The sequence below is a fragment of the Mustela erminea genome, chromosome 1, assembly GCF_009829155.1.
Source record: "Mustela erminea isolate mMusErm1 chromosome 1, mMusErm1.Pri, whole genome shotgun sequence".
NCBI lineage: Eukaryota > Metazoa > Chordata > Mammalia > Carnivora > Mustelidae > Mustela > Mustela erminea.
This window is the reverse complement of record NC_045614.1, coordinates 29,649,100-29,671,901: the sequence shown is the minus strand read 5'-3', so window position 1 is coordinate 29,671,901 and position 22,802 is coordinate 29,649,100. Positions and strand designations below refer to the sequence as shown.

Below are 22,802 nucleotides of genomic sequence, written 5' to 3'. Positions count from 1 at the left end.
CCGTCCCGCCACAATGAATTTTAGAACATTTAAAAAATGTTTCAAAAAGAAACCCACACCTATTAGCAGTTATTCCCCATTTCTTCCCAACATCCTCAGCCTTTGGCTGTCAGTATTCTCATTTCTGTCCCTACAGATTTGCCTATTCCAGACATTTCATATAAATGGAATCATATCATATGTGGTATTTTGTGGCTGACTTCTTTCACCTAGCACAATGTTTTCAAGGTTCATCTGTGTTGTAGCATGTACTAGTGCTTCACTCCTTTTTATTGTCAAATATTACATTGTCCATTCATCAGTTCATGGACATTTGCTTTGTTTCCACTTAGTGGCTACTAGGAATAATGTTGCTGTGAACACTCATATACAAGTTTTTGTGTGGGCATGTATTTTCACTTCTTTTGGCTACCTAAATGTGCATTTTGCTAGGCAATATAATAAATTAGTGTTTTAAACTTCTTTTATTTTATTTTTTCAGTGTTCCAAAACTCATTGTTTATGCACCACACCTAGTGCTCCATGCAATACGTGCCCTCCTTAATACCCACCACCAGGCTCACCACCCGTACTTGAGGAACTACAGAACACTCATGAAAGAAATTGAAGAAGACACAAAAAGATGGAAGAGCATTCCCTGCTCATGTTTTTAACTTTTTGAAGAAATGCCAAACTATTTTTCTAAAGTGGCTGCACCATTTCACATTCACACTAGAAATGGATGAGGGCTCTGCTTTTCTCCTCATCTTTGCCAACACACATTTTTGTCATGTTTTTTTGTTTGTTTTATCTTTTTATTTATTTTTTTTGTTATAGCTGTTTTAGTGGGTGTAAAGTGGAATCTCATTAGGACTATGATTTACATTTCCCTAATGAGTTAGGATGCTGAGCATTTGTTCATGTATTTATTGGCCATTTGTATACCTTCTTTGGAGAAATGTCTATTCCAGTTCTTGGTCCATTTTAAAATTGGGTTATTTGTCTTTTTTACACTTGAGTTGTGAGGGTTCTCTGTATAGTCTGGATACAAGTCCCTTACCAGATGTATGATTTGCAGATATTTTCTCCCATTCTGTGGGTTGTCTTTTTTGTTGTTGTTGTTGAAGGCATCCTTTGAAGCACAAAAGGTCTTAATTTTTTATGAAGTCTGATTTATCTATTTTTATTTTGTCATTTGTGCTGTTGGTATTGTATCTAAGAAGGTTGTGCCTAATGCAATATTTACTCCTAACTTTTATGAGTTTTAAAATTTTATCTCTTAAGTTTAGGTCTATAATTCCCTTTGAATCAAATTTTCTATGTGGTAGAGATCAAACCTCTTCTTTTGTTTGTGAATATCCCAACACCATTTGTTGAAAAAAATACTATTTCCCTCATTAAATTGTCTTGGCACTTTTGTGGAAAATCAATTGACCATAAATGTGAGGTTATGCTTCTAGATTTTTAAATTCTATTTTATTTATCTATCTACCCTTATAGATATACACACATTGCCTTGACTACTGATTACCATAGCTGTGTGTGTGTGTGTGTGTGTGTGTGTGTGTGTGTGTGTGTGTGTGTTTTAAATTAAGAAGTATGAGTCTTCTAACTTGGCTCTTCTTTTTTCAAGGTTTTTTTTTTTTTTTTTTGGCTATTCTGGATCCCTTCCATTACTATGTAAATTGTAGGATCAATTTGTCACCAGCTGAAATTTTGACATGGATAGTGTTGAATCTATTGATTGATTGATTTGGGAAGTATTGCCATCTTAACAATATTAAGTCTTCTAATCTGAACAGGGGATGTCTTTCCATTTATTTAGGTTTTCTTTCTTTCTTTTTAAATATTTTATTTATTTACTTGACAGAGATCACAAGTAGGCAGAGAGGCAGGCAGAGAGGGGTGGGGGAAGCAGGCTCCCCACTGAGCAGAGAGCCTGACATGGGGCTCGATCCTGGGACGCTGGAATCATGACCTGAGCCAAAGGCAGAGGCTTTAACCCACTGAGCCACCCACGTGCCCCTAGGTTTTCTTTAATTAAAAAAAAATGTTTTTATAGTTTTCAGAGTATACATTTTCCATTTATTTTCTTAAAGTTATGCCCAAGGCTTTGAGTGACACACTGGATCAGATGGACTTCACAGGTATATATGGAACATTCCATCCTAAAGCTATAGAATATACATTCTTCTCTAGTGCACATGGAACATTCTCCAGTATAGATCACATACTGGGTCACAAATCAGGTCTCAATGGGTACCAAAAGATTGGAATTATTCCCTGCATATTTGTACCACAATGCTTTGAAATTTGAACTCAATCACAAGAAGAAATTTGGAAGTAATTCAAATACTTGGAGGTTAAAGAGCATCCCACTAAAAAATGAATGGCTTAACCAGGAAATTAAAGAAGAATTTTAAAAAGTTCATGGAAACAAATGAAAATGAAAACACAAGATTTCAGAACCTTTGGAATGCAGCAAGGGTGGTCCCAAGAGGGAAGTGCATAGCAACACAAACCTTTCTCAAGAAATAAGAAAAGCCTCAAATACAAAACCCAACCATACACCTAAAGTAGTTGGAGAAAGAACAACAAATAAAGCCTCAACCAAGTGGGAAACAGGAATTAGTAAAATCTGTGCAGAAGTCAATGAAATGGAAACCAAAAGAATAATAGAACAGATCAACAAAACTAGTAGCTTGTTCTTTGAAAGAATTAGTAAGATTAATAAACCCCTAGCCAGATTTATCAAAAAGAAAAGAGAAAGGACCCAAATTAATAAAGTCATGAATGAAAGAGGGGAGAAAATGACCAACACCAAGGAAATACAAGCAATTATAAGAACATATTATAACCAACTACATGCCAAGAAACAGGCAGTCTGGAAGAAATGGATGCATTCCCAGAAACATATAAACTATCAGAAAATGAATAGGAAGAAATAGAAAACCTGAACAGACACGTAACCAGAAATGAAACTGAAGCAGTAATCAAAAATCTCCCAACAAAGAGTCCAAGCTTGGATATATTCCCAGGGGATTTCTACCAGACATTTAAAGAAGAATTAATACCTATTTTTCTGAAGCTGTTTTGAAAAAAAAAGAAAGAAAGAAAGAAAGAAAGAAAGAAAGAAAGAAATGGAAGGAAAACTTCCAAATTCACTTTATGAGGCCAACACCACCTTGATCCCAAAACCAGACAAAGACCCCATCAAAAAGGAGAATTACAGATCAGTATTCCTGATGAACACTGATACCAAAATTCTCACCAACATACTAACCAATAGGATCCAATAGTACATTAAAAGGATTATTCACCACAACTAAGTAGGATTAATTCCTGTGCTGTAAGAGTGGTTCAACACCCATAAATCAATCAATATTATATATCACATTAATATAAGAAAGGACAAGAACCATATGACCCTTTCAACTGATATAGAAAAAGCATTTAACAAAATACAGCATCCTTTCCTGATTAAAACTATCCACAGTGTAGTAATAGAGGGAACATCCCTCATTATCATAAAAGGAATCTATGAAAAGCCCACACCAAATCTCATTCTCACTGGGGAAAAACTGAGAGCTTTTCCCCAGGTCAGGACATGGGAGGGATGTTCCCTGTCACCACTGTTGTTCAACATAGTACCAGAAGTCCTAGCCTCAGCAATCAGACAACAAAAAGAAATAAAAGGCATCTGAATTGGCACAGAAGAAGTAAAACTCTCACTATTTGCGGATGACATGATACTGTATGTGGAAAACCCAAAAGATTCCACCCCAAAATTGCTAGAACTCATATAGGAATTCAGAAATGTGGCAGGATATAAAATCGATGTGCAGAAATCATTTGCATAAGATAACTTGGAATAAACCTAACCATAGAGGTAAAGGACCTGTAGTCTAAAAGATTTTATTTGTTTATTTGACAGACAGAGATCACAAGTAGGCAGAGAGAGAGAGAGGAGAGAGGAGGAAGCAGGCTCTCTGCCGAGCAGAGAACCTGACGCGGGACTCGCTCCCAGGACCCTGAGACCATGACCTGAGCCAAAGGCAGAGGCTTTAACTCCCTGAGCCACCCAGGCGCCTAAGGACCTGTAGTCTAAAAGTACAAAACACTTATGAGTGAAATTGAGGTAGACACAAAGAAATGGAAAAACATTTCATGGTCATGGATTGAAAGAATAAATATTGTTAAAGTGTCTATGCTACAGAGCAATCACATTCATTGCAATCCCTGTGAAAATATCACCAACTTTTTTCACAGAGCTGAAACAAATAATCCTAAAATTTGTATGGAACCACAAAAGACCCTGAAGAGCCAGGGGAATGTTGAAAAAGAAAAGCAAAGCTGATGGCATCACAATGCCAGACTTCAAGCTCTATTACAAAGCTGTAATCATCAAGACAGTATGGTACTGGCACAAAAACAGACACACAGATCAGTGGGACAGAACGGAGAACCCAGAAATGGACCCTCAACTCTACGGTCAACTAATCTTTGACAAAGCAGGAAAGAATATCCGATGGAAAAAAGACAGCCTCTTCAACAAATTGTGTTGGGACAGCCACATGCAGAAGAATGAAACTGGACCATTGCCTTACACTATACACAAAGATAAATTAAAAATAGATGAAAGACCTAAATGTGAGACTGGAATCCATCCAAATCCTAGGGAAGAGCACAGGCAGCAACCCCTTTGACCTCAGCTGCAGCAACTTCTTGCTGGACACATCTGCAAAGACAAGGGAAACAAAAGCAAAAATGAACTATTGGGACTTCATCAAGATAAAAAGCTTTTGCACAGCAAAGGAAATAGGTAACGAAACTAAAAGTCACCCTAAGAAATGGAGTAAATATTTGCAAATGACATATCAGTTAAAAAGCAAGAATATAAAGAACTTAGCAAATTCAACACTTAAAAAACAAACAGTCCAGTCAAGAAATGGGCAAAAGACATAAACACACATTTCTCCAAAGAAGACATACAGATTGCCAACAGACAAATGAAAAAGGGCTGAACGTCACTTGACATCAGGGAAATAAAAATCAGTACCACAAAGAGATACCACCCCACATCAGTCAGAATGGTAAATATTAACAACTCTGGAAACAACAGGTGTTGGCGAGGATGCAGAGAAAGAAAACTCTCTTACGTTATTGGTGGGAACTCAAGCTGGTATAGCCACTATGGATAAAGTATGGAGGTTCCTCAGGAAGTTAAAAATAGAGCTACCCAACAACCCAGCAATTGCACTACTAGGTATTTACCTTAAAGATATAGATGTGTAGTGATCTGAAGAGGCACCTACACTCCAGTGTTTATAGCAGCAATGTACACTGTAGCCAGACTGTGGAGGGAGCCCAGATGCCTACTGACAGATGAATGGATAAAGAAGATGTGGTATTTATATACAATGGAATATTACTCAGCCATCAAATAGGATGAAATCTTAACCATTTACATCGATATGGGTGGAACTGGAGGGTACTCTGCTGAGTAACATAAGTCAGTCAGAGAAAGACAATTATCATATGGTTTCGCTCATATGTGGAATATAAGAAATAGCACAGAGGATCATAGGGGAAAGGAGGGAAAACTAAATGGGAAGAAATCAGAGAGGGAGACGAACCATGAGAGATAATCTTAACTCTGGGAAACAAACTGAGGATTGCTAGAGGGAAGGGAGTAGGTGACAGGCATTAAAGAGGGCACGTGTGGATGTGATGAACACTCTCTTAATGCAACTGACGGATTACTGAACTCTACATCTGAAACTAATGATGTACTCTGTGTTGGCTAATTGTATTTAAATTTTAAAAAGTTATGCCTAAGTATTTTATTCTTTTTGATGTTACTAGGAATGGAATTATTTTCTGAATTTTGGTTTTGGATTGATCATTGCTAGTGCCTAGAAATAAAAATAGCTTTTTGTATGTTTATCCTGAAACCTAGCTGAACTTGATCATGAATCCAAATAATTTTTTAGTCCCATCACCCCTCAGAAGGCTTGGCCCTAAGTTCAGGTCTACCTTTTACCCTGTCCTACCCAGTATTCCCATGCTGTTTTAACATCCAGGGTGGAAGACTATTCCTAGACATTGGGCTACAGAGCCATGGGTGAGTTGCTAGCTGGGAGATAGGCTGATTTATAACTTCTATATATTTCAACGTGCTATGTGGTCTCCATTTGTATTTTTTTTCTTGGATCCCACATATCACAAGGATGGGCTTATTTTTTGTCTAAAACTCTACTGCCTTACCACTCTCACCACTATCCATTTGCTTCTAGTCTAATGCATAATATTCTATTATTAGAACATTCATTGTCTCTGGTTAAGGCATTATTCCTGTAAGACTCCCCTTTGTCAGGGACAGATTGTTGAAATGAGTTTGGAGGACTGACCACTTGTCAGGCACAGTGCAAAGTAATGTGATTAAACAATGAGTGTGTCTTTTTGAGGGGAAGGAGGAGGAATCATGATCAGAGTAGCTATAATGCCTGTCCCTTTTTAAATGGAAGAAATAAAAGGTAAACTTTGTTCCTTAAAATCTTATTTGAAGAGAAATCTAGGATTTTCTCCAAAATGATTTTTTCCTACCCATTTTATTTTCGTTTTTTAAAAAATTATTTTTATGATGTATTAAATTGAACCATTTACTTGCGGTGTGCTAGTTAAGACAATTTCCTTAGCATTTGCTGAATGATTTGGCAGGCTAGACATCCTAGAGCTAAATTGTAAAATCCCATTAAAACCTAGTCATATAAAAATAAAAGATGCTGCCTGGTGCACTCCATGACACGTTATGGTGAGGTCTCATCATATTACAATAACAAATGTCAAGAAGAAATGACTACTGTGTAAAAGAATATGATGAAGAAAAAGGAGTATATTAGTGATGCATCCAACTGCATTTAATTAAATCCCATGTCCAAATTAGTTCCCTGATTGGCATGTAAAAAGAAAACATGTTTACTGTGATAGTTCAAGTAGCACAGTTGTTGTTTTAGCATTCAGGCCTTTTTAGCCTCTCTCTCTCCCTCCCTCTCCCTCTCTTTGTCTCTCATCCAGTTTCTTGCCACCTCAAGGATGAAGTAGGTATTCCTGAAGGTACTCATCACTCAGGTGGAGAAGCATGCTCACATGGGTAAGTAGTTCCCCAGGTTACAACCTAGTAAAGAGCAAAGCTGGAATCAAGTGAGGTCAGGATAATTCCAGAGTCTGTACTCTTTCCTCTCTGCCATCTTTTGGCAAAGTATAACCCACAGGCCGAATCTGACTGGCTCCCTGTTTTTGTATAGTCCACAAGCTAAGAATGGTTATTATATTTTTAAATGGTTGAAAACAATTAAAAGAATAATATTTTATTCCTTGAGAAAATGATACAAAGTTGAAATTTAGTGTCCATATATAATGCGTTAATGGAACATGGCCACATCCATTCATTTATGTGTTGTCTACACTGCAGTTGTGGAGTTGAGTAGTTACAGCGGAATTTGTATGGCTGGCAAAGCCAAAAACATTTACTCTTTGACCCTTTATGGAAAATGATTGACTATAACACCCCACACATTCTAAGTTAAACATTAAAATGGGGGCACCTGGGTGGCTCAGTGGGTTAAGCCTCTGCCTTCGGCTCAGGTCATGATCTCAGGGTCCTGGGATCGAGTCCCACATGGGGCTCTCTGCCCGGCAGGGAGCCTATTTTCGCCTCTTTCTCTGCCTGCCTCTTTACTTACTTGTGATCTCTTTCTGTGAAATAAATAAATAAAATATTTAAAAAATAAAATAAAATGAAGGCTGGGGTCCAGGGATTTGTGTATTTTTAATAAATCCTCAATGTCATTTTGAACACTTCTCAAAGTAATTATTATTACTATGTTATATCTTGATTATTTGTGTATTTCCTTCCTTTTCCCATCAGGCCTTGAGGGCTAGCACTATGGTGAAGTACTTTTGAATGAATGAAGGAGGGTGAAGTTCACATATGGATTCATTAAGCATAAAGTTCTGAGTTTCTACCATATTCCAGGTACTTGTCAGTGATGAAACAGCATACCTCCAGTCTGAGGAGACAAGTAAAAGGGCTTTGGTAAAGCTCCATGCTAAGAGGCTTATTTTAATTAAGTAGAATAATACTTGCTATTCGTAATGTTAACTCTAAGATCCTTGTGTTAGAAGGTAGAAGAGGTTCAGTAAAGTATTCTTCTGAGCAGGTATTTTGAGACAGAAAAAACAAAGCAAGGCACTTCATACCATTTACACAGAGTTTTTTTAGGATAACTTACTGACAAAGGGGATCAGGCTGACAGATGATTCAGTGGTGTTTTCTACCCTCATTCTTTGCCCAGTCCAGACCTTAATCCCCGGCTTTTGTGGAGTGAGGGGCATGGTGGTACGGTCACAGGTAGTTATCTAAAGTGGAGCCCTCTGCATGACACTTACGGAAGATCAGAACAAGCCTTCCCACATTCCAGTTAGGATATACATTAACCTCCACTGGGGTCTGGAGCACATAAGCCTGACAGTTCATTGCGTGGGCATGAACGAGGTGCAGACCGAAGATGGATTCAGTGTGTTTGGCACTCTAAGAGCCTTCCAGTGTCAAAGCTTAAATTTCTTTGGTTCCATTAAAGTATTAGATGTATCTTATAAAATGTAAGGTTTATAACATTGGTAGTACAAAAGTAAGCTATAATGTATAGGAAGCATTAGAACTTGGGGTCCAGAAAACAGGGTGTTATCAATATGGTAATCCTCCCTTATCTGGGTTTTGCTTTCTATGGTTTTAATTATTCTGCTGTCAGCCACGGTCCAGAAGCAGGTGATCTCCTTTCTGACTTACTGACTGACGGTCAGTAGTAGACTAACACTAGGTCACAAGGCCTGTGTAGTTCACTTCACTTTATCACGTTGGCATTTTATCATCTCACATCATCACAAGGGTGAGTACATTCCAATAAAATATTTTGAGAGAGGGAGACCACATTCACATAACTTTTAGTACAGGATATTGCTATAATTGTTTTATTTTATTATTATTGTTAACCTACTGTGCCTGATTTATAAATTAAACTGTATCATAGGTACATATGTTCATATAGGGGGAAAAAACAATATACAGTGACCCTTGAACAACATGGGGTTAGGGGCATCAGCCCCCCGTACAGTTGAAAATCTGCCTAAACTTTTAACTTTCCCCAAACTTAACTAATAGTGGGGAGCCTGGGTGGCTCTGTCAGTTAAGCATCTGATTCTTGATTTTGTTTCAGGCCATAATCTCAGGGTCATAAGATTGAGCCTCTTCTTGGGCTCTACACTCAGTTTGGGGTCTGCTTATCCAGCTCTGTCTGCTTCCCCCACCCACACTCTCTCTCATTCATTCTCAAATAAATAAATAAATAAATAAAATCTTTAAAAAACCTTAACTACTAGGCTACTGTTAGACTGGAAGCCCTAATTGATAAACAGTTGATTAACACATATTTTGAGGTGATATCTACTATATACTGTATTCTTAAAAATAAAGGAAGCTAGAGAAAATAAACTGTAATGAAAATCATATGGGAGAAAAAATATGCTTACAGTACTGTGCTATATCAAAAAAACAACTTGCATATAAGTGGATTTATGCAGTTCAAACCCATGTTGTTCAAGGGCCAACTCTATAGAGGGTTTGGTACTATCCACAGTTTCAGGCATCCACTGACTGTCTTAGAAAGTATCCCTCACAGGTAAGGGGGGATACCGTATTTAGAATGGAATGGTGAAATGGTGTGACTCCTTGGGACTCCTTTGTACAGCTGTTGTCTGCCTATAAGGAATGAAACAGACAGATGTCATTATACCATAGATAGAACCAGATAGAGCCCATTTTCACTTTAATAGGAAGGTGTCTGAAGATAATTTTCACACTTAGTATTATTATGATATGTGCAATGTAGTGTTGAATAAATGTAATGCATTTTTAAACTATTTTTAGAATTTGGACTTGATTATAATTTTCTAGGAATGGTTTAAAGCCCCTTTTGTGAGTATACTAGGGTAGCATATTAGAATGGGAAAATAAATTTTCGATTGTAATAGTGCCTCCATATTTTGGTCATGGAAGGAGTAGCTGTTACCACATTGCCAAAGTAAAGCCAATTTTTGAGAAATAGTAGCTCATTTCATAAAGAGCTGAAAGTAGAAAATTAGAATGTTGTTACCAAAAAAAAACCCCCAAAACAACAACAACAACAAAAGCCACTGGGGTCCCTAGATGGCTCGGTAGGTTAAACGACCAAATCTTGATTTCAGCTCAGCTCATAATCTCAGGGTCCCAGGATTGGGCCCTACATTGGACTCCATGATCAGCATAGAGTCTGCTTAACCCTCTCCCTCTGTTTCTCTTCCTGCTTGCTCTCTCTCTCTCAAATAAATAAAATCTTTAAAAAAAACCACACCCAAAACCCAACTTTAAAAAGACCATTTTTTCCTGTAGACTTGTGTATTGGCTATTTATTTTTTCCTTTAATTGCATACTTTATTTTTTTAATTATTTAAATTTTATTTTATTTTTTCAGTGTTCCAAGATTCATTGTTTATGCACCACACCCAGTATGCCATGCAATACATGCCTTCCTTAATGCCCACCATCAGGCCCTCCCAACCTCCATCCCCCTCCCCTCCAAAATCCTCAGTTTGTTTCTCAGAATCCACAGTCTCTCATGGTTTGTCTCCCCCTCCAATTTCCCCCAACTCACTTCTCCTCTCCTTTACCCAATGTCCTCCATGTTATTGCTTATGCTCCACAAGTAAGTGAAACCATATGATAATTGACTCTCTCTGCTTGACTTATTTCACTCAGCATATCTCCTCCAGTCCTGTCCATGTGATACAATGTTGGGTATTCATCCTTTCTGATGGAGGCGTAATACTCCATTGTGTATATGGACCATATCTTCTTTATCTATTTGTTTTTGAAGTACATGTTAGCTCTTTCCACAGTTTGGCAACTATGGCCACTGCTGTTACGAACATTAGGGTACACATGGCCCTTCTGTTCACTACATCTGTATCTTTGGGGTAGAAGCCCAGTAGTGCAGTTGCAGGGTCATAGGGTAGCTCTATTTTAAATTTCTTCAGGAATCTCCACACTGTTTTCCTAAGTGGCTGTACCAACTTGCATTCCCACCAACAGTGTAAGAGGGTTCCCCTTTCTCCACATCCTCTCCAACACTTGTTGTTTACTGTCTTGTTGATTTTGGCCATTCTGACTGGTATAAGGTGGTATCTCAATGTGGTTTTGATTTGAATCTCCCTGATGTCTAATGATGATGAACATTTTTTTATGTGTCTGTTAGCTACTTCTTTGGAGGAGTGTCTGTTCATGTCTTCTGCCCATTTTTTACGTGATTATCTGTTTTTTGGGTGTTGAGTTTGAGGAGTTCTTTATAGATCTTGGATATCAGCCCTTTGTCTGTAGTGTCATTTGTGAATATTTTCTCCCATTCCATGGGTTGCCTATTTGTTTTGTTGACTGTTTCCTTGGCTGTGCAGAAGGTTTTGATCTTGATGAAGTCCCAAAAGTTCATTTTTGCTTTTGTTTCCTTTTCCTTTGGAGATATGTCTTGAAAGAAATATTAACTATTTATAGCCATGTATAAATTACACAAACTTAGCTCAAAACAACAAGTACTTTTTATCTCATAGTTTCTATATGTCAGGAATCCAGGTATGGATTGGGAGAGGAGTCAGGGTCTCTCACAAGATTACATAGCCAAGGCTGAGCATAGTCATCTATAGAGTCAAGTAAGGCTGGAGAAATCTGCTTTCAGCCTCACTCATATATTTGGTGGCAGGATCCAGTTGCTCATGGGACATTGGACTAAGGGCCTCAGTTCCTCATCTGAAGATGGCCAGAGTTCTCCTCAGTGCTTGGCCACCTGTACCCTTTCACAGGACAGCTCACAACATAACAGCCAGCCTCCATCAGAAAGAGCAAGTGAGAGAGCTAGAATATAAGTGGGAAATCCAAGTCATGTTGTAACATAATCTCAGAAGTGGTATTCCATTAGTTCTTTATTACAAGTAAGTGATTATCCAGCCAAGCCTCAAGGAGAGGGACTTTGCCCAAGGGCATGTCCACCAAGAGAAGATAAAAAAAACAATTGATTTTTTTCAGATTACAAAAGTAATACATACAGAGAAAAATTACCCATTTCATTGAGGGGTGCCTGGGTATTACAGGTATCACAGTTGGTTAAGCATCCAACTCTTGGTTTTGGTTCAGGGCATGATCTTGTGGTTGTGAGATAGAGCCCCGTGTCAGTCTCTATGCAGAGCATAGAGTCTGCTTCAGATTCTCTCTCCCTCTCCCTCCCCTCTGCTCCCCCTCCCCCCACTTGCTTGCATGTGCACGCTCTCTCTCTTAAATAAGTAAATACAATCTTTTTAAAAAAATTACTCATTGAGAAACACCATGCATTGATAATGTATTTATCAAGTACCTACTATGTGCCAGGCATGGGGCAAAACAAAACAAGGAAGTTTTCCTGTCTTCCTGTTGCTTATATTCTGGAGAGCCTGAAGCATTTAGGATCTTACAGCAGGGCTAGGTATACAAGAAGGTTCTCAAAGATGTTAGTTATTTTTATTTTTGCAGAGTAGACATTCTGTCACAGAAATAAAGCCAAGCTACCCAGTCTGTGGCATCTCTAATTCCATTGTAGACAGATATGATTGGCTTAACCAGAGCAGAAATGGCCTTTCTTTCACTTACGGTTGAAAGAAGCTATTCATAATAGTTTGCTACACTACACGCTGGTAACTGACTTTTTCGTATTTGTATTTTTAAAGTGTCCTTTGATAAGAACAAAAAACCCAAAAAACCAAAAACAACCTATAACAAAAACCACTAAAGAGTCCCACAGAACTAGCAGTGCTGGTAGTTTTCCTGGAGCGTCCTGATGACCACCCTATCCTTTTGTACTACGTGTGCCGAGTTGACCTAACGTCTTCCAGCTCTGAATGAGTTTAATTGCTTCTTTTCTGGATGCATCTTTCAGTCTCTCAAGTGTGCTTTAGAAAATGGGCTTCTTGAACTACAAATAAGATTTCAAATGTGTGCCTGGTTATGCCAGTATTCTGCTGTTGCTTTCTCTAATTAATATTCCAAATCTCAAAAACTGTCTCAAGATTTTAATTGACTTTTGTCACCTCCATCTCATTCAAGTACTATGCTGGCCATTCCTGTACATTATTAATAAACCATGCATATGGTGCTTTTTCTCCCTCTGCCTAACGTGTAGCTCTTTCTTTGCTTTGAATGACAGTCAAAGGATAATTTATTGTACTGGGCTTCCAACACCCCTAAAGTCAGCTGTAGTTTGTTCTACTAATTAGGAGAAAACCTTTAATTGAAACGGTTACTTACTTGTGAGAAGAGACATAGCTTATTTGTCCAGTACATAGATTCCTTCATATACTATCTAACCAACTAACCCCTCTACACCACTGAGAGAAGTATCCTAACAACTCTGAGTTATACAATATTTTTATAAAAATGTTGATTTAATCTCCTAGATTTAGAAATACATATATATTTTCCAAATATAATAAAAGGGTAAGAATTTCGATGAATATAGTAGTTGTTCATTAAAATGGATTCTTTGAAAGCATTCTTTAAAATACTTGGCTAGGGGCACCTGGGTGGCTCAGTGGGTTAAGCAGCTGCCTTCAGCTCAGGTCATGATCCTGGAATCCCGAGATAGAGTCCTGCATCTGGCTCCTTGCTCAGCAGGGAGTCTCCTTCCCCTTCTGATTTCTCCCCTCTCATGCTCACTCCTCTCTCTCATTCTCTCTCTCTCTCTCAAATAAATAAAATGTTTTTTAAAAAATACTTGACTGAAATTCTTCCATTCATCATTCTCTGTTATTAATGTCACTGATACTGCTGAATTAAATTTATCCTAGACTCTTTCCAAGAAATTGCACATGAGTTGCCACCAAATTAGTATCATTGGTACAGTGGTAGTTGTCCATCTGAAGCCTGTTGATTTTCTCCATGGATGGATCTACCCATGAGACTACCCATGAGATATTGAACATCTGTTCATAGCAATGTTGACCTTTTCCTGTTCAAACAGAGCATTTTTATAAATCTTATAAATTTTATAAATCTTTATAATTTCATATACCCATCAGAAAGTGGTAGCATAACTAATTTCTACTCAGATCACCTAGGTGCATAAAAACTACTGTACATGCAGTTGCTTCCATAACAAATGAAAAAAAAGCATCATGAAAAAAAACCATCACTGAAGGAGACACACCTAATTCCTCTAGAGCTATTTTCCTCTCAGTTATCAGAACACTGGAGTCTAAAGATAGCAGAATCACAAGAATAAATATTGGGGGGTTGTTATCTTTCAGGCTAGGTGGTGATAGCTAGAGGAAAGTGAATGGATTTTCAGGAAATTATCTGGATGTTTTGGGTATGCCGGTCATCTTCCTTCCCCAGCACATGCTGAGCCACCCAATAATGATATTTTCCTGTGGCCTCTGACACACTTACTTTTTTCTTGCCATTATCCCATCCTTCTTTTAGGGATTCTCAGCTCCAAATCCAAGGCACTTCTGAAATAGCTATTCATCCTTGTACCAGTCATGTACCTGCTCCCCTTCAGATCTGCTCCATCCTTCCCTCTGCTCTGTTCGGTGTCCAGATTTATGACCCCTGTAAATGATATTTCCCCAACTTCCCTGACAAGTGGCTTCTGGCTGAGTTTGGCCACTGAGAGGCACTGGAAGGGGACTGGAGGGAAGGAGGAGGGGATAAGCCAATGTATTTTCCTTTCTCTCTTTCTACCTGTGGTGGAGATATAGCTACTGGCTATATCTCCTGCACGGTTCCTGCTGTCTCTGGGATACCCCTTCCCTCTTTGGTCCAATATCCCATTGAGTAGCTCCAGCTTTTGGGCTCCAGTAACACCATGTACTCTCTTTGTGCCACCTGTTCTAGAGTAATAGTTGTTTTTTGATATTGCAAATCTTGGGGTGGCTTCACTGTTCTCTATTTAGCTTTTCAGCTCATCTAACCTTTTGTAGCTAGTTGTTTGTATTAATTTTTTTTCAAAGTTCCTGACATGAAGACTTCTGCTTCTGGGAAGATGGAATAACATATTTTATCCTATTTCTATTCTAAGTAAAAGCCCTAGACATAATGTAATGTAATATAATATTATATGATGTATATTATAAATATAAATTCTATATTATATAATTATTATTATACTATAGCATATTATAAATTTAAAACAAATATCAGAAGACTATGAAAGGTGGCCAGAAGGCAGACTGGCTAGGGACCTCAGGACCCAAATAACGACATGGGTTTTCTTTTTTAACTCATATGTCCCAGACCATGCTGAAGAAACCGGCAGTTCCAGACCACTGAGACAGATCAAATGAGTCCCAGAAAAAACCTGCTTTCTTTAACCAAAGGACCAGGAAAAGGGTAACCTAACAAGACTGAAAACGTTTAGAAAGCAATAGCTGTAAAGAAAAAATTATTGCCCTACCCTTATCTCCGTCTCCACCGATGGTATGAGGAGCTGAGCCCCAACCTCACCAGGCTGTCACCGAGGTGCCACACACAGAGCTCCAAGATGCAGGAAACAAAAAATGGTAGAGCTGAAAGATGAAGTGGACAAACCCACAATTACACCTGAAAGGTTAATGGGGGGATGAGCTACACAGAAAATCAGTAAGGATATAGAAGAACTCAAAACCACCGACCACCAGAACCAAAACGACATTCCTAGAACACACCACCTGACAAGAACAGAATACACACTTCGTGAGTGCCCATGGTACATATGCCAACATAAGCCACATGTTGGGCCATACAACAAACTTAACAAATTTAGAACTGGAACCATACAGAGCATGTTCTTCAACCACAAAGGAATCAGACTAGATATCAATATCAGAAAGATAAAAGAAAAATCTCCCAACACTTGAAGACTGAACAACATACTTCTAACTAATCCATGGGCCAGAAGGGAAGTCACAAGGGAAATTTAAAAGAAAAAACAGGGGTACCTGGGTGGCTCAATCAGTTAAGCAGTTATGTGTCTGCCTTCAGCTCAGGTCCCACTGGTATGGAGCCCTGCATCGACTGGGCTTCCTACTCAGGGGGCAGCCTGCTTCTCCCTCTTCCTCTGCCCCTCCCTTCCCTTGCTCTCTCTCAAATAAATAAATAAAATCTTTTTTAAAAAGAGAACATTGCACTCAATGTAAGACTTCATGTTGAATTTATGGGACATAGAAAAAGCAGTGCTGAGAGGAAAATTTATAGCATTAATTCTTGTATTAGGAAGGAGGAAGGTCTCAAACCTGTAATCTAAGCTCTCTTTTCAAGAACCAGGATCTAAGAGCAGTCAGTAAAGGGACTGTTGGTGAAGATCATGGCTGGCTTAAAGGAAACTAAGAAGGAATGGTGAAGCATCCCAAGTGTAGCAGTGGGAGAAAGTTCACCCTTTATGCCTGAAGACAGAAAAAGAGGGAGTTTCTACAGAAACCTGGTGAGAGCTACAGCTTTATGATAAGGTGACCTGGAACTTGGCATTTGCTTGAGTAATGCAGCACTGTCAACACGTGGGAAGGGCATCAAGGAAATAAATACCCTGGTTTCTTTCTGTCCTCTGATCTTCCATGGGGCTGCCCATTGACTGAACCCAGAAGGAAGCCAGAAGGAAAGGGATATTTGGTCTGCCAAGGCCTCCCGGAGCATAGAATAGGGTGAACAATGATGACAGATGGGTCTGGAGGAACAAAAGGAGAATATCTGGAACAATTTCTTTCAAGGTTATTCAGTAAGTTCAACTATAAGTCAAGTATTTTCTAGAAAATCCTCTAAACTATTTTGATAAGTTATTTGTCATCATCAAACATGTTAGGGATTTGAATAGAGATGTTAGAGATGTGAAAATAATGGCTTCATTTATATCCATCCCCCCCCATACATCATCAACAATCTATGAAGAAAATATTGCTAAGCAATGATAGACATTAGCATGGACCTGGCAATGTCATCAGTAGATTAATATTTGTCAGCTCTTCCCTTTTCTCACTGGGTAACCTTGGGCAAGTTAGTTAACCTCTCTGAGCTTCTGTTTACTCATCTACAAAATAGATGAGATAATATCTACTTCCAAGAATAGTTGTGTAGTTAGAGAATTAAATGAAAGATGCATGTGAAGGCACCTGCTAAGAACTCAATACATTTTGATTGAATTTGAATCACAAATCCCAAATTAGTGGCTTTAAAATTCACGAAGGAAGGCCACAAGTTAGAATTAAGAGTGAATTTTTAAAAAGAGAAGAAAATCTGTGTTTAGACTGTTAATGTCATCTATCACTCAATCCACAATTATGATAATATGATCAGCAAACTATTCTCTATTGAGGGATTTTCACATTTTGATTACAAATGTGAAATCTTACCTGGATTCAGCTCATATTAGGAATTCAATGAATCTTAATTATCTGATAACACGACCAAAAAAAAAAAAAAAAACCCACCCGAGTCCCTCAGTTAGGATGCTGGTTATATCATGAGTCTGTACTCCACCCCTCTAGTCAAAGATGAGCATCACTGGCGAGTGTCAGCTATAGGGAAGCCTGAGGTGCATCTCTTTGCAGCCCCTTTAAACAGGTTGCCGTGGTAACATTCACAATCACAAATTCTTAATAGAGACTACTGAGGGCGTGAGGGAAAAATAAATACTGCAGGTAGAGCTTTGATTCAAAAGTAGTTTAATTCCTGCAGTATTTGCCAGCTTTCCTTTTCGGTTGCAAGCTCAGATTTGGTTATATAAATGTTTATCAATTTTAGCAATCTTTGTTTCTATTAATTATCTTTTTATTGGCATACTTGTCAAGAACAAACCAGCTGTACAATTCTAATAGGCAGGTGTATTTTATACATGAGAATTACCCTGCTGGGTCAGAGCCCACACTCCTTGTAACTTGCTTGTGACAGAAGTCCCTAGAATCATATCAATTGCTTTTTCTTCCTAAGTAATTTTAAGACACCCAAGGCTCTGGTACTACCAGATTTTTGTTGTTGTTGTTTTAAACAAAGAAATGAGATGTAAGGGATCATCTAACTTTTGATGGTCAAAATTTTTAGCAGCAGAACATGGCTCCTCTGTGTACACACATACACAAAATCTTGCACAACCCATCACATAATTATAAGTACCATGAAAACAGGAACTTCATTAATTCTACGTGCTCTCTATCCCTGAATGCCTGAAACAGTGGCTGCCACATAGACAATAAGTTTTCTATGTGGTTTAAAGCAGGGATCAGCACATGTTTTCCAGAAAGGACCAGGTAATAAGTATTTTAGGCTTTATGGGCCATACAATCTCTGTCACAACTATTCAGCTCAGCTGTTATAGCCGAAGTAGATGTAGACAACATGGTTTTGGCTGTTCCAGTAACTTTCCATAAAACACTATTTACAAAATCAGGCAAAAGGGGGCGCCTGGGTGGCTCAGTCAGTTAAGCATCTGCCTTTGGCTCAGGATTCTGGGATGGAGTCCCGCATCAGGCTCCTTTCTTGGGGGTTGGGGGAGGGTGAGGGAGGGGTCCTTCTTCTCCCCTCTGCCTGCTGCTCCCCTTGCTTGTTCTCTCTCTGGCAAATAAATAAAATCTTAAAAAACAAACAAAACCAGGCAAAGGACCAGATTTGGCCCATGGGCTATAGTTTACCAACTCAGGCTGCCAATCTCTAGTTGAGAGCATGGCACAGCAGCAGGACTTCTTTCTGGGTGTTTATCCTAACCCTGACAGCAAATAGCTGCATGACTTATTATTATGTCCTTCACAGGAGGAGTTACTAATTCTGTGAAACGTAGTTGTCTCACCTGTGAAAGGGATGGGGGGTTTTTCTGACCTTGTCAGATTTCATAAGTAAATATGTGTGAAGCTTTAGGACAGGGAATCCACCTTGTTTGTCAGTATTCTCTTTATTATCATTTGCTGAGTGGACATGGAATAGACAAATCAGTCTTTAAGAGTACAAAACCCAAATATGTCTTTAAATATGTAGCATGCTATGTTCTTTAAAGCTATGCAAGTGACAAGCTGGGGAACACCAAATGTGAAATTGTGGATCTGGGATAATTACTGTTTTCTATGGGCCCAGAATCCCATTTATTTTGATCTGGTTGTGTAGTTTTAGGATGTGCTTAATAATAGTTTTAAATGGTGATGGTGTTGTTAATCATCTCGTCATGCAATCCTAGGAGACTATTCAAATAAGCAAAGATGGCAAAGGAATTTCTCTTGAGTTTCTATACAAAAATGCACTAACCCAGCACAAAGTAACACATCAGATATAAATTTGCAATATGATATATTTGTGCATATTGAATTTTTTTCATTTTATTTAGAAATATTTATACACACATAGTACCATATAGATGTACCTACGTATGTTGTTATTACATGTGTAGACTCTCTGGACGCCTTTATGCAATCCTCACATTCTAGCCGGCTGGTCCTTTTGGACGCTGTGCTGGGTGGTGGCACTGTAGCTGGGATTTGCTCCTCTGCCCCTTGTCCTCCTCTCACCCCCATTTTCCACCTAATAATCTGAGTAATCTTAAATATGCTTTAGCGGCACTTCTGGTGCTATCTTAGTGTGAGTCCTTGGCCTCCCATCCAAGCTTTCACCCTTGGCCTAAAAGGCCCTGTGAGGGACGCCTGGGTGGCTCAGTTGGTTAAGCAGCTGCCTTCGGCTCAGGTCATGATCCCAGTGTCCTGGGATCGAGTCCCACATCAGACTCCTTGCTCCGCAGGGAGCCTGCTTCTCCCTCTGCCTCTGCCTGCCATTCTGTCTGCCTGTGCTCGCTCTCTCTCCCTTTCTTTCTCTGACAAATAAATAAAATCTTAAAAATAAATAAATAAATAAAAGGTCCCATGAGATCTGGGTTCTTTCTGATTCCCAACTATACCTTGCACCTGGCCTCTTGCTATGCTTCAGCCCCATCATACAGCTGAGGGACTTCGGTCTCTTCCTGGCTCCTCTCCTGCTGGGCTGGCTCTTCCTCAGCCTCACACCTTAGTAAGTGTCACCTATTTGGAGGGGATCACCCTGTATAAGGTGGCGCCCTGCCCACCCACATTCACTTGATCCCATTCCTCAGTTTACTTTCTTCACAGCATTCGTCATGATCTCTAGTTATCTTGCTGTTCCCTTTATTGCTGTCTTTCTCAACCTTGGTGGGATGGCAGTTCCATGAAAGCAGGCACTTGACCTTCTTGTTGACCCCCTCTGCCTAGTCCAGTGCCTAGTCCCGACTCCAGGCAGGGCTTGCTCCATTATTTGCAGGGCCCAGTGCAGGATGCAAATGCAGGTCCCATTGTTCAGAAGTTGATAAGGATTTCAAGATGGCAACAGTAGAGCTTTGAGCTGAGTATTAGTCCTTTCTAAAGTTGTATGCTCAAGAAGCTGACCCTGCCTCCAGGCCAGTGACAATCTCTCCAGACTCATATTGCTCCTCTGTTAAACAGCAGAGACAGAAGTACCCCCTCATTGGGTGCTTGTGAGCATTTGAAGAGATATGGGAACCTGGGGACTAGCAGCCACACCCTGCCCACCATCAGCTCTTGTACACTGCAGTATTGTAATTAATTATCAGCCTCAACCAAGTGAGGCGAAGCCCCCGCAGCTCTGATTTTCTGGCATTCCTCTTTACTGAATAATCTCCTTAGCAACTCTTCCAAATGACTAACCCAAGTCTATCAAACGGAATGGGGATGTGGGTGTAGCTTGCAAATTATTTTGACACATTCAAGGTATGGACCGACAGCATATTTGGTTTGCTGAAAGGAATGTGTCAAATGGAGTTTGGCTGTTATGAAAACTCGTTTGACAATAGGTAAATCATGTCACCCTTCTGAGCCCACTGGTGACACTGGAATGATAAATAATACCTTTCCTACAAGAATGAGGCAAGTGTGAATTGGATTAAGAGGAAGCCAGTCGGACACTTTGATTTTTTTGGGAAGAGGGGCCATGCAGGCACTGCTTGCTGGAGAATGTGCATATAGTCAGACATCCTGTTTACTTAGTCTGTGTGGCTCTGGTTATGGTGTGCATTGTGTAACAAATCAATTGCACCTTGAATGGATACTGTTCACAGACTCTCACATTTTGATTTATTTTCGTGTATAGTCAGTGATTCGAGTTAGTTTAGAAATGCAGAGAGGAAAAGCAGCATGTCTTTTACATTTATATTGTGGTCTCTGGGGCGCTTCCGCACAGTGTGGATTGCAAGATGGGCCCACTCCCTGGGAGGGAGCCTTAGTTCATTTGCTGGGGGGAGCTCCTGCCTGGGAAGGATCTGGACATTCTGATTTTATCAGTGGTTTCTCTTTGCCAGCGGAGACTAAAATGAAGTGGAAAAATAACATCTGTGAAGCATATATTATGTATCTGGCCCTCCACCTTCAGTTTTACTTGCTCTGAAAGACTGTACAGTATAAAAGTATATACTCCGATTTGGCAATTAGACCTCAGTAAAGCCGGTGGGGGAGGGGGAGAAAAGAAAAAGGAATAAAAAGAGTTTATGTTTGGGATGCCTGGTGGCTCCTTTAAGTGTCTGCTGCTGGCTTGGGTCATGCAGGTTCCTGGGATTGAGCCCCACATCAGGCTCCTTGTTCAGCGGGGATCCTGCTTCCTTCCTCTTCCTCTGCTGCTCCCCCTACTTGTGCTCTGTCTGACAAATAAACAAAAATTTTTAAAAAAGAAAGAGTATATGCTCTGGATCAGATGAATGACTTAACCTCTCCAAATCTTAGTTTCCCTGTCCATAAAATGGAGTGTGTTAGATATCTTCTCTCTGTCCTTCCAAATCTGTCCCCCCAAATCCAAATACTTTCTACTCCAATTTCTGCTCCAAGAGGCTAGCTGTATGAATGCCATCAGCACGCTATGGCACCCTATGCTTTCTGTTGGGACTGGCCAACAGGAGTCCCTGCCATAGCTGGGAGAAGGAGAACAAGGGTGGGGTTTTTATTTCCCACTTCCTTTCCTGGGAATTTGCCTTGTGCTCTTAGCCAAATGTCATGGCTTCTCTCTGGTTGCTGAAACCATCTCCCCTTGTCCTTGTAGGCCTGAGGGTAGTGACAGTTGAGCTGCTGTATTCTTAGATCTCTCTGCAGGCTCCCTAGTGATTCCCTACACCCAACCTACACCTTTAAAAAGAGCTTCTTTGCAAATAAGCCTTCCTTCAAGGGCTTTAACTTGAGTGTGCTATTTGTTTTCTGTTAGGCTACTGATTGATAGTAGGGATAATCAGATTAGCTACCTCCTGCTGTTGGAATTTACATATATGTAGAGCTTCTAGGACTGTATCTAGCATATATCTGAGATTTAGGCCAAGTAACTTGCCCGAGGTCACAGGTGTGATTGATCTTTCCCCATCTCATCCATTCCAAACCAACTGGGAAGCTCCAGGCATTTGGGAAAGCTGATCCTGCCTTGGGAATCAGCCAGTGACTTAATCAGCACATTCCAAGCTCCTTTGGGCCAGGATTATTAGTTTAAGTGCAAGTACTTGTCTTAATCCAGTCTAATCTGTGTGGTTGTCGGAATTTTCATTGGAAATTCTGGAGCACAGATGTACTGACAGGCCAGGCATTGGGTGTGGTTGCGGTAAACCTAGCTGGGAGAAGCATTTGATCACTGACCTGGTTTCATGTTGCCACTGCTTTGTGATGATAATAATAGAACCACTTGTGTAGGTTTTATTGTT

The 22,802-nt window shown here is 39.5% G+C and overlaps 1 pseudogene; it reads right to left on the bottom strand.

Moving 5' to 3' along the window:
- LOC116600612 overlaps positions 1 to 17,671 on the bottom strand; it is a 32,205-nt pseudogene extending 14,534 nt beyond the window's left edge.
- Positions 17,672 to 22,802: the final 5,131 nt, after the last annotated feature.